Here is a 12,189-nt window from a genome sequence, read left to right on the forward strand (position 1 = left end):
CAATGGCTTTCCCCCCAGTAATACTAGGCAGAGCTATCATCAGCTGTCGGCATGATTGGGCTTCTGCCAAAGCCCATGATTCAAACAAGGCAGAGGCGCCAGCTTGCAAGGGTGATTGGGGGGGAGGCCAATGTCACATGTGTGACATCACACGCAAGGACAACTGGCGGGTGATATCAGGACATCAGGAGGAATCAGGGGCAGAGCTGAAAACAGCAGCCATGCAGCTTCAATGACCAGTGGCTCCTCCTCTGCCTCCTGGCGCCACCACCAGTGGGAGGCTACTTCAACCCTCCTTTCCCTCCATGGCAGGAGGAGGAGGAGCAGGCCACTGGAGCCATGCCTCACTGGGCTCCATGTTTTAGGACGTTGGGGGGGCCGAGCTCTACCCCCAAAATATTGAAGGGGCTGAAAAGAGCTCGGCTCCCAGGAGCTGGTGCCTCTGATACAAGGACTCTGCATGGATGAGGCTACTGCAATTCAATTGAGAGAAAGTAGACATAATTGTGAACTATGACTGGCAGGCCTGGTGATACGCAAGAGGTGGAGAGATCTATTTGCCTTGTCGGGCTGCAAATGGTCACAGAGTTGGAAATGTTTATCTAATCTATCTATCATCTAACTAACTAACTAACTATCATCTCATCTATCTATCTAGTTGCAGGGTACACCAGGAACATGAAACATACTGGGCCTTTATTCAAATTCAAACAGTGATTCCTATTCACACGCCTTTAAACCTCCAGGCTCAAACCTTCTAAGAATGTCAGTAATAACCGTCATTGAACTCTTCCTGTCTCCACTGCTGCAAATGTCAGTGGGCTGATTTTAGCACTGCTAAAAGTGAACATAAGAATGCTAACCTATTTCAGGGAGATGTAAATGTTACTGAGATATTATAGGTGGAGCTCTAAATGCTAATTAAAATGGTTATTGTCTCTAAAAAGTGCTTCAGTACTATTACATTTCTTTTCACACAGAGGGATTTATAAGGCCAAGCTTTGCACCGAGTAGCAGAAATGATTCACAATAGCCTGGCTGCTTCCTGTCTTCATCACACATCAACTCTCTTCTCTGGTAGCTTTTTCAACACAAGCAAATTACTTGTATTGTTAGGAAGAGAAAGGAGCAGATGATGAGTTTATGGTACGTGAACTGAGTGTGCATTAGCATTTGGAGCACTGCTACGGTGACACATTGAACAAATCATACAGTCATCAGAGAGCAGGACAGGATCCTGTGGAAGAAACTGGCTCATTTGATTAGAGCATGTGATTTTATCATCATTTCTTATCATTGCCAGAGCCGTATAGGCAGTTCAACTACATAGAATAGCTGAAGAAAAAATATAAAAACAACAGCAATTCTGTTTCTTTTCCAGACCCCGTAGGGGAAAATGCAGAAGAGATGTCCCTTAAAGATATTTGACCAAAAAGCATTTTATTTTAATTTGGAGACCGAAGAGAAACCACAGAGCAGCTAATGGATGAAAAACTCACAGAAATAGATATCTTTGGCTAGAACATGAACTGGCCTGGCTAATGTTAAAACTTTTAACTACCTATATGGCTCTGGCAACACTAAGTAATGATTATAAAATCACACACTCTAGCCGATGAGCCAGTTTCTTCCACAGATTCATCTCCTGCCTCTCAGGATTGATTACTGTCTGATTTGTCCAGTGTTGTTGGAGGTATTTTGCTTTCTCCTGACACATCAAGCCTTCACCTAAACCAAATTTCAAGGTCTGTGATCCAGAGTTTTAGGAAAATGTGAGTCATGATCACATAGACTATAGGAACTTCCAGAAAGACTGTTTATTCACACTATGTTCGAATGAAACTTGTGCTGATGTCACCTGTCTAAGAAGTATTCATCCTCATATGTTTCCACAGAGGTTATAGATAACATTGCCAGCTCTCCCACACTTTCCAGCACAATTTTTGATCACGTTTCTTTTGGGACTTTTTGGGGCCCAAATTTTCTGTGAATAAACAGTCTATCTAAAAGTATTCTATGTGTCATTCAGCTTGATAAGAGCATAAGTAAACCCCTGCTGGACCAAGCCTCCAGCTTAAGTGCTTACAGGACATATTTACTGTCTCCACTGAAAACCATTGCCTTTCAGATTATATGAATGCACTGAATATGGTTTGCTCTGTGCTGGCTGTTTCAGACATGCCAGCTCCCACTTAACACTGCCTCAAGTGAGTGGTGAACATGTATATATGAATTTGCCTTCTGTCAGGGGCAATAAGTATAGGGATCATTATGCTGGTGGGTTGCTAGACCTGGATTTAACTAACTCAGTGCACTAGCAGACGCTAGTGCAAGCGCTCCTGCTAGTACATGTCTTCCCCCCTTTCCTTCCCCTGCGCTCCCTGCTCCTCTTCCAGATCTGAATCCCTTTGGACTCGTGTGTGGGTAAACAACAAAAATAAATGGCAGGGTGCTTGGATTCAAAATGCAGGGCTTGCACAAAGAGAGCCTGAGTAGCAGAGTTTTAAACTCACAAAAGTTGAGCAGCAGCATAGCATGAGGAATATAGGTTGTTAAACCATTTTTATCTCATTCAGCTGCACACAGCAGCTGACCTCATTCTACCTCTCTTGCCATGTGCAGGCCACACATTGTTAAGTAAGTTTAAAATGCTTTACTTACAGTTTCAAGGTCTCAGTTATAGATTGTTCCATGCAGCAGCAAGGATAATACAGGCAAAATTATACTGGGTAGAAAATACAGCAAAGTAGCTTCAAGCATGTGGTCTGTGCTTGGGCACAAGCACAGACACATCCTTCTCGTGGCTTACAAGAGAGAAGGGGGTAGAAAGGCATCACTTCCTCTCTGGAGGAGAGTGGGCATGACCTAACTGAGTCTATCTAGCAACACAGCTCTGTGGTCCTTAACCCCTTCATGCACCAACTAACAGTCATGCATAGTTATGTTTGACTGCAATCTCTCAAAAGGACAACCCTTAGAACAGTGTGCAGGGTGAGGAAAAGAGGAATCGTTCCATCTGGCAAGCTGAAATGTTTGCACTGATAGAATGATCAGAAGAGCACAATGTTGAATTCCTCCCTTCAACTTTTATTCCCACGCTTTCTCCGGATGAAAGTCACAAATACACACATCAATGTTACTATTTGGGGAGTGGGGAGAGATGTATTGGTGACAACAGCAGTACCACACAAATCATAGCTTGGGGAAGGATTTTTGTCCAGAACATGATCCCATACTTGATTCTCCCTTGTATGGCTGCTATTCATCACCATAATCCATGACCAAATACAAGGTTAACATAACATGTCCCTTGACTGGAAACTCCTGGCTCTCTGTTTCATGGTTGAGTGGCAGTACATCACTGGTCCCGCCCATGTGGGATCCAGAGTTTACCGTAGGTTGGAGCATGAGAAGAAGCCATGTGGAAGCTGCTTTCCACACCACTGCCCCTCATGCATGTATCAGCCCAGCATGCCACAAAACAGGAAAGAGAGAGAGCGAGATTGTGCTGGGCATTTCAGTGTTTTTTGGAACAAGATAAGAGACTTTTCAGAGCCAAGCCCTGCTTGCTATTTCAGCTAACCATAATTGAGAGCAAGTCTGCCAGAGATACAAAAAAAAAAAAAAAGTGGTGGAGGTGGGGAAGAGACCCTTTTTAGTTCAAAGTTCTGAATCCCGTTTCAAGTGTTATCATTGAGTCATGTTAACACAGTTCCTGTAAGCCACCATCAAGCTTTCTTGGTGGGAGATGACAGAAAGATAGCCCTTTGTACTTTCCCTTTGAATAGCCTACTGATCTCTTCGTCAGTGGCTTGATTTTAGTGCTACAATGACCTCATATTTCTCATACTTTGAACTCTTGTTTTAAAGCTTAGCAATGCAAGTATGGTCATAGATCTCATGAGCATAGGATGGAGTGTTTTATTGCTAATTGTTTGGATCTTGGCTTTTTTTCATTTATATTGCTTTAAGGAAAGAAGGGGTCTGCCTAAAGCAACGTTGACTATAGGCAACACCACCACCATTTATGCACATGCAATATGTGCACAACTGAGCTTACGTGCATCATGTTGAACCCAGAACTGAATTTAAAAGAGCGCAAAAAGGTCAGAAAAGGCACAAAAACAGTTCCTAGCAATCCCACAAGCCTTTGCAATTGCAATCCCAAGAGCCCTTGCACTGATCATTCCTGTGGTGATTTGGAGTTTATGGAAGGTGGTTGGGAGAAAGCGATTGTGGTGAAGTTTGGCAGGGTGCCTCACTCTACTTAATAATAGGGCCAGCCCTGTGTCAGGGAATGTTATTTCCAACTGTCTTTAGTTTGGTGGAGTCTGGGGGCTTATCCACACTTCCTCTTGTCTGGTTGCTTATCCCTGGGGAAAACTGCTCTTTAGCGCTCAATTGGAGCAAACAGCAATTTGGGTTGTCTGCGGATTGCCATTTGTTCCAATTTATCGCTAAAGAGCAGGTTTTCCCTGAGAAAGGAGAGGGCAAGAAGGAAACCGCTCTGACTCATGTTTTCTAAGCATGGAACAAGTGGAAGTGTGGATGAACCTTCAGACAAAGATGGCTTAATTTATTATCTTTCAGAAATAGGATTTTTGAAAAGAAACAAGTTCTTACGTATATCTTCTCTATCCCTTTCTCCCACCCACCCCCGCCCCATTGTCAGGAAGAAAACATGCTTCAAAGAATAATCCAGCACTGTATTTCGTGCTTAAATGAGAAATTAATCCTGCAATCCTAAACACACTTACTACGAAGTAAGTTGCATGGAACACAGGGCTTACTTCTGAGGAAACCTGCATAGGATTGTGCTGTACAATCTTAACTTTTTGCAAAGCAGCTGTTAAGAGGAAGCAAAGGTTTCACTTTTTCTGGGCAAGTACGTTCTGCCAGATGTGTTGACAGTTTCTATTTACTGAAAAGATTAATTAATGTACTGGGAAGCAGGGTGGAAAAGAAAACTAGTAAAACATACTGGAGATGGGGAGCGTCAGGGGAAAGAATTGTATAAAGAAAAACTCCTTAGAAATCCACCCAGATTTCAATCATAACTACCCAAACCACAGGGCAGAATCAGACCTGGCAACCCAGTTCTGACTTGTGCTCCACATGTAGGTAGTAACCACAAGGACAGCCTCTTCAAAAGGACATGGCCGCTTCAGGGATGCATGTCATTATCTGAAGCATGCCTCAATGTACAGATTGCCATTTAGTTTTATTTTTGCAAAGCTCTTGCACATGGCAGGCTTTCTGCCTGCAGCTGAGCACTTCTGGTTCAGAAGAGTCACATGCCCAGCAGGACTGGGACATGCAGAGGACAGGAGTGGTGGCAGCAGGTGTGACCCCAGCCTCCCCTGCCGCTTGTCCATGCATTCATCGGCTTTCCAAAATGAGCAACACTGTCCTTTCTTCATGCAGCCTGCAATGGCTAACCAAAAGGAGCACCAGTTTAGCTGATCCTGTGTAAAAGAATTGCATACTGAAATTTTACTTCCAAATGTCCCTTAGTATTAGAGGCATGACTAACCTGCTCAACCCTTTCAGGAAATACAGCTAATTTTGTTATGAGCATGTTAAGATTTGCAATTTGAATTTGGCTGATCTCCTCTGGACTTAACAAACAGAGAAAATCTCACAAGGGCCAGATCTCTTGACCCTCTGCAGCTCACAGCCAGCCAGATGTGTGCTGCAGAGTCAGCTCTAAGGGCTTATGCCAGGGGCCAGCAAACCTTTGCAGCAGGGGGCCAGTCCACTGTCCCTCAGACCTTTTGGGGGCCGGACTGTATTGGGGGGGGGATGAATGAATTCCTATGCCCCACAAATAACCCAGAGATGCATTTTAAATAAATGGACACATTCTACTCATGTAAAAACATGCTGATTCCTGTACCATCCACGGGCCGGATTGAGAAGGCGATTGGGCCAGATCTGGCCCCCAGGCCTAAGTTTGCCTACCCATGGCTTATGCACTTAACTGCTGGTCTCATTGTGCACTGATATTGCTATCAGTGACTGGGACACTTCAACCTGATCTGTTTGCAGGGAAATTAGATGATGTTGGCTACTTAATGAGCATTCATTCCTATTTGTTTACAGGGAGGTTAGATGATGTTGCATCAGAGCGAGTGTTATCCTATGTTTTCCATTGTATTTTCCAGTCACTTTCCTAATGGCAAAAAGTCCTGTTGTTTAAGGTAGCAGATTTATTGCACAAGACCTCCCTATCAAACAACTTGACTTTGCTGGTGCATAATAGAATCTCACTCGAAAATAGCAACAGTTTGGAAGTCTCCTTAGATAGAAATGGGTGTCTTGTATATGGTTGCAGGGAGGGAAGCAGCTCTGTGAAACACCTAGGTAAGGGAACATGCACAGAGTGATGAGGGCTTTGGGGGGGGTTTAAAGTGTGATTGCCAAAGAAGAAAGAAAGTTTCTTTTGCTTAAAAATGTCTAAGGATTGCAGAAGCAAAGTGACTGCTTTTGAGTGCCTTAAAAAAAAAAATAGGGGATGAGTGCTGCTCTCCTGTAACACACACAGAAGTTCTTGTCCTATTATTTTAAGGAGTGAACACGAGCAAGCTTTCCCTTCTATTCTGCTTGCAGCTATTTCCCAACATTTTTTTTGATCTTTTGAAATTATAGCTGCGGATCTTTCATAACTGTGTGCTTCCCCTCTCTGGCACTTGACCACACGTCACCCCTCTTTTTAAACACAGTACATGGTGAGCATGAGCACAGCTGTATCCCACCATAAGGCTACTCACCTCCTTCTAATATACAGATATGAGATTTTGAGCTACTAGCACTGGATTTGGTCTAGCAAGAAGAGAGCGGAGAAAGAGAAATCTGGTTTGTTAAATCATCTGTAAAGGTCCTAGGTCATTTGGCTGCTGTTTTCTTTTGAGAGCACATATTGTCAAGATCTTTGTTTACCATTGCCAGATGTTCCCCAATTTTTTAAAGAAAACATCTGTATTGAGATTTCTCCCCCCCCCATGTTCACTGAACAATGTTACTGTTTTGCCTTCCAAGAATATCCCCACCCTATCTTCTGCAGACCCCTTCTCTTCCAGCGGCTTGGCCTGTGCCAGAACTTTCTCCCTATAAAGACATTCCTATTCCCAGGGGAAACTGGAGCAAAGATCTTCAACAGATCAGATGCTCATCAAATTACCATTCTTGTGGCTCTTTTGGGGGAAGGTATGATAGTCAATTTCCCCTAGGCACAGGGGTTTCCAAAACAGGTGGTTTACAAGTTAAAATTGCACAAAAGTAATTGTTGAGGAAAGGTGCCCTGGTAGGCTGTAGGTCTTCTTCCTTGGAAGTTTTCGTGAAAAGCCTGAAAAGATGTCATTTCTGAAAGCTGGAGGAATAGAGGGTCTTCTCTCCTTAAGTCAGAATTCCAGACTTCCAGACTAGGTGATTACCTTTCATCTTTCTACATTCCTGCCGGTCTCTCAGTTTCATGTGCTTATTTTTTGGCACATGAATTTGGAATCCCAAGAGAACCCCTTAAAAATTGTGCAGAACAGCAATGCTCGGATAAAAAGCAGCTATTGGGATGGGTGCATGTGGGATTTCCTTAGGATTATGCTGATCAGGAGATAAATAAAGAAATGCCCAGTGATTTAGGGGAGCCAGCAGATATTCAGAAGATAAGGGCGAGGAAAGATGCCACCATTTTTCAACTACCTCTCCCTAGTAAGTAGTTGAGACTCTGACACATCAGTGCAATGTTATCCACAGTCTGACACAAAGTTAAACATGGTGAAGCTCACTGAAACTAATAAGATTAAGCACTCTAGCTTGTGGTCCTAGCTTGTATATTTTGACACTGAGCTGGTGACACACACATTGGAAATGTGGTGCCAATTTCATCTCTCCTGGCATTCTCAACATTATGTGGTCATTTTTGTCGATGTCACTTTTTCCCTGATTGTGGAAGTTGAATGTTTGCAGCAGAGGGCAGAGTAGAGTCCCCAAATCTTCTCCAACCAGAAATGTCTTGCCTTGCTTTCTTTGCACTACAGTGGGAATTAAAATGGAAACCCAGTTCAATTTTAGTCTGCTGGTGGCAATGAGGACCGTCATGGCATCAGTCTCCAGTCAATTTCTCTCTCTGTGGGCCTTATCTTCTGCCCACCACAGCTCTATGAGCTTCTCTCTCTCCCATCTGCCTACGCTATGTTTTTTGCTGTTTTCCAGGCCCCAGCCAAAGACCTTTATCTGGTTATGAATGTTCCTGATACTGCTCCAGAATACAGGATGCTGTTTCGACCATTTGAACGAAACAGCCATATTTTTATGAACTCTTGTTTGGTTTTTAAAGGGATGAAACCCAGTTTATGTGCCACAACAGCTTCAGTCAGCACTGATCTGTGAAGCTGAAGAAGTATTAGTGGGATCTTTGGGAATAAAGACAGCAAGTAATCTTTCTATTAAGGGGTTTTTGATTTAGAATCTCTTAGTATTACAGGCTGGAGCAAGACGCCACTCTTGGATTTTTCATTCTGTATCCTTTCCATTTCTGTCTAGTGTTACTCCAGAATAAGCAGCGTGTTTGTTGGTCTGCAGATAACGTGAGCAGAAGCTTTAGCAGCTTTACTTTTATGCTGAAAGACGTTTCTGTATTAAAATCCCCCTTTGCTTGTGGTTGGCTGTGGCGGTTAGAACTCTGCAAAGCACCATGCCTGCATTAGGGATGGCCTGGTCAAATCTATCCCATTTCAGTTTCTCAGTGTCTCATTTTTCCAATCTTAAATTCAGTTTTCCACATTTCCACAACAGTTTGTGATTTGTTTATTTTTAATGCCTCATGAAAATACACCAGCAAATTCTTCTTAATATGCACATGTTTGTATGCAAATTCTCCTAAAAGACCCATTTTCACAAAGCAATTTTCCTCAATGCAATGCATTTTTAATACATGCATTTTCATTGATATATTACTGCAGTATATGCAGTTTTGCATGCATTCATTGGCTGGAGAATTTCATTGCAAAATCTGGAAAACTGCAAATTTTGAAGGCTAGCATTGTGTTGTTTTGGAAAGTAAAAATTAGCCAGGTTCATTTTTAAATGCAAACTGATTCAGATTCCCCACACCCTATCTGTAATAATGGAGCAGAGAGATTTTTCATTTGATAGACTGTCAAAGGCAAATCCTATCTTTGAAGGGCTTTCTAATCCAAGTCTGGTTTCAAGATAAAGAACCATAAATAGCCTGAGCCTGTTCTAAAATCCAAGGCATTGGCCTGATCTTAGAGTAGTACTCTTCAATGAATATATATACACACACACACAGAGAGAGAGAGAGAGAGACATACACACACACACACACACACAGGCATGACCTGGAAGTTAGTGGAGTCAGCAGAAACTTCCCCAATACTGTTTCTGCCCAGAATATATAAGGCTGCAGTGACACTTTCAAATCATCTTCCAGATTAATGTTTTAAAGCCATGATTTTGGATATTTAATCACCATCATCTCATAGTACACAGAGGACATGAACGAACATGTTTGGTAGGGTTGCCATAGCTGGAATACTGCAGTTGGCAGCAGTGTCCGAGTAGAAATTTGTGAAATGTCCGGGGAAAACTGAACGTATGGCAGCCCATGTTAGCAGTGCTGCTTTGGCCGATTTTCCATAAAAATAACTCAAAAACAGCATTTTTTTTGCAATTTTGGCAAAAAAACCCTCATAGACAGAAAAGTGACAGTGCTGGGCAAATCAAACATTTCACGAGACATTCACTTTTATGGTGGGGAGTCATTTTATTGACTCCGGCTTTCAGAAACCCCCACCAATTACCTGCGGTGGAACCTGGACGACTTAATAGCAGACCAGCTCTACATCCCTTTTACAAGCTGTAAACACCACGGGCTTAAAATGTGAGGGAGAAGCTCAGAGCCACACACCCAAAGGGCAATTGGAGTTAGGCAGGGCTGGAAAGAACCAGGCTGCTGCCAAAGAAATATACTTCATATGCCCAGAAGGCTTGTTTGTGGTAAGGGAGAGCTGAGTTCGCATTAAAAGGAAAATGCTGGATTAACATAGGGAAGTGGTTTTGTACATGGCTCAGTTCGTGAGTTTGCATGCACTTTTTAAAAAAGAGGCATAAATAATATTTAAAAGAAAACATGAATCCCAGCACTGTCAATAATAATAATAATAATAATAATAATAATAACAATACCTTTGTTGTCAATGTACAACCTGCGTACAATGAAAATGACCGAAATTAATATGGTAAGTCCTATAGAAATTACAATAGGTTGGGGACAGATACAAGAGTATATGTGAGATAGGGAGATTGTAAAGTGGTGTTGACTAACAGGTACTTTTGTAATGTATATAGAGCTAGTGCTACATAGTCACTCAGTGTGTAAGCTGGAGAGTCCCTGGTTTGAATTTCACTTCAGCCACAAACCCAATAGATGGTCTTAGGCAAACGACTATTAACTCAGTCCCCACCCTTACAATCTGCATTATGAGGTTAGTAATAGTGAGACCTAGCCACACTTATATGCACTGGCCATGTCTACACTTTGCTGTAATGTGCTCTATGTGGGGCTCTTTTGAAAGATACCTCAGGAACTTCAGCTGGTTTAAACTCTGACCACCAGGGTGACCGCATAACACCTTCATTATACCAGTTGCACTGTTTACTTGCACATTTCTGAGCAAAATTTAAAGTACTGGTTTCAGCCTTTCCACCTAAACCTTAAACCTTTAACCTAAAGGGCTTGGGCCCAAGTTGTTTTGCACCCATATCAACCTGCCCACACATAAGATCTTTAATGGAGACTATGCTCATTTTGCCTGTAGGCTAGCGAACTTCGTAGGCACAAAGAAGAAGCCCTTTTTAGCTGTGGCATCTTGATTCTGGAATTTGTTGTCTGTCAACCTCAAGAAGATCGCCACACACCAGTCCTTTGGAAAGCCTTTGAAGACTTGTTTCAGGCAAATTATGTATGGTGTGTGTGTACTGCACTATGAAATGGATGAATTGGGAAACTAAGTTTTATATTCTACGCTGGAAGGTTGTTATTATAACTGGCTTTTAGTTCTGGAGTAATTGTAGAAATGACTTTGAATTTATATTTTGCATCGCTGATGTTTTCTGGAAATGCAGTACTCAAAAAGTTTGCCTAGGAATATTTTAATTAACCAAATAAGGGACATCACATTTTAAGCAACAGCCACACCTTTGCTACTCACTCCCCTTTAATGCATGAGCAACACATGTCGGGTGCCTTCACATCTGAAGTTTAAATTTCCAAGCTTCTCTCATGCTATTTATATTAACCATGTGGCAGAGAACACAGAGGAGATGTATTTGCAATGCAGAAGGGGCATTATATTTGCATTATTGAACTGATTGAAGCAAGAGACGCTCTTAAGCTTCACACGCGAAAACACTCTTTCTGAGCTCCTACTTCTCCAAATCTGGCAGGGCATCAAGTCAGATTTAGTTAGCACTGGAAGATCCAACCTAGCGGCTTTCAAACACAAAGATCAAAGTGACAATGCATACTGTTTCAAGATATGGCATGTCTAGTTATTTTCTTATGAACAGATAGAGATGATTTAAAGGCACTTATTTAAAGGTAGTGCCCCGCGTGCTCACTTAATGTGAGACAATTTGGAACAGACTTAGTCTGGATGAGGAAGCTTACTGAAATGTAACTGCATTGGGAAGAACTGTGAGCAGACAAAATGGAAACAATGGAATTTAGGGCTAGAAAGTCCCTAATCTAGACTGACACAATCTAGACTGACACAACACACATTTTACCTGTTTGCTACACCATTCCATACAATTGCTAGCTGCATGAATTAAGTCATGTCCAGTTTGGCCTTTAAGCAACTGCATTACTCTGTGAAAAAAGGAAAGTTATTATGCAGTTATTTAGTTAAAGACTGTTAAAGAATACTTCAAAGGTGCATCAGTAAGGATGATTGGATCACTCTCTTGCCAGACCACATCAGTTTCAAATGTGCTCAGATTTTTTAAAAAAAAAAAACTCCAGGAAATTTTATATATTTTTCAAAAATTGCAATTTTTGTATATATTTTACCCTAGAACATAGAATCATAGAATTGTAAAGTTGGGAGGGAACCTGAGGGTCATCTAGTCCAACCCTCTACAATGCAGGAATCCTGCACATAACCATCC

At 42.1% G+C, this 12,189-nt stretch overlaps 1 long non-coding RNA gene across 1 annotated transcript; it reads right to left on the reverse strand.

Moving 5' to 3' along the window:
* Positions 1 to 455: 455 nt before the first annotated feature.
* LOC310760378 lies at positions 456 to 11,942 on the reverse strand. The gene is made up of 3 exons (XR_014546940.1): positions 11,809 to 11,942; positions 7,860 to 8,030; positions 456 to 473 (listed from the first exon to the last, which is right to left on the reverse strand). It is a non-coding gene; the product is annotated as an uncharacterized lncRNA (long non-coding RNA).
* Positions 11,943 to 12,189: the final 247 nt, after the last annotated feature.

Source organism: Podarcis filfolensis, assembly GCF_964270895.1.
Source record: "Podarcis filfolensis genome assembly, chromosome: 3".
Taxonomy (NCBI): Eukaryota; Metazoa; Chordata; class Lepidosauria; order Squamata; family Lacertidae; genus Podarcis; species Podarcis filfolensis.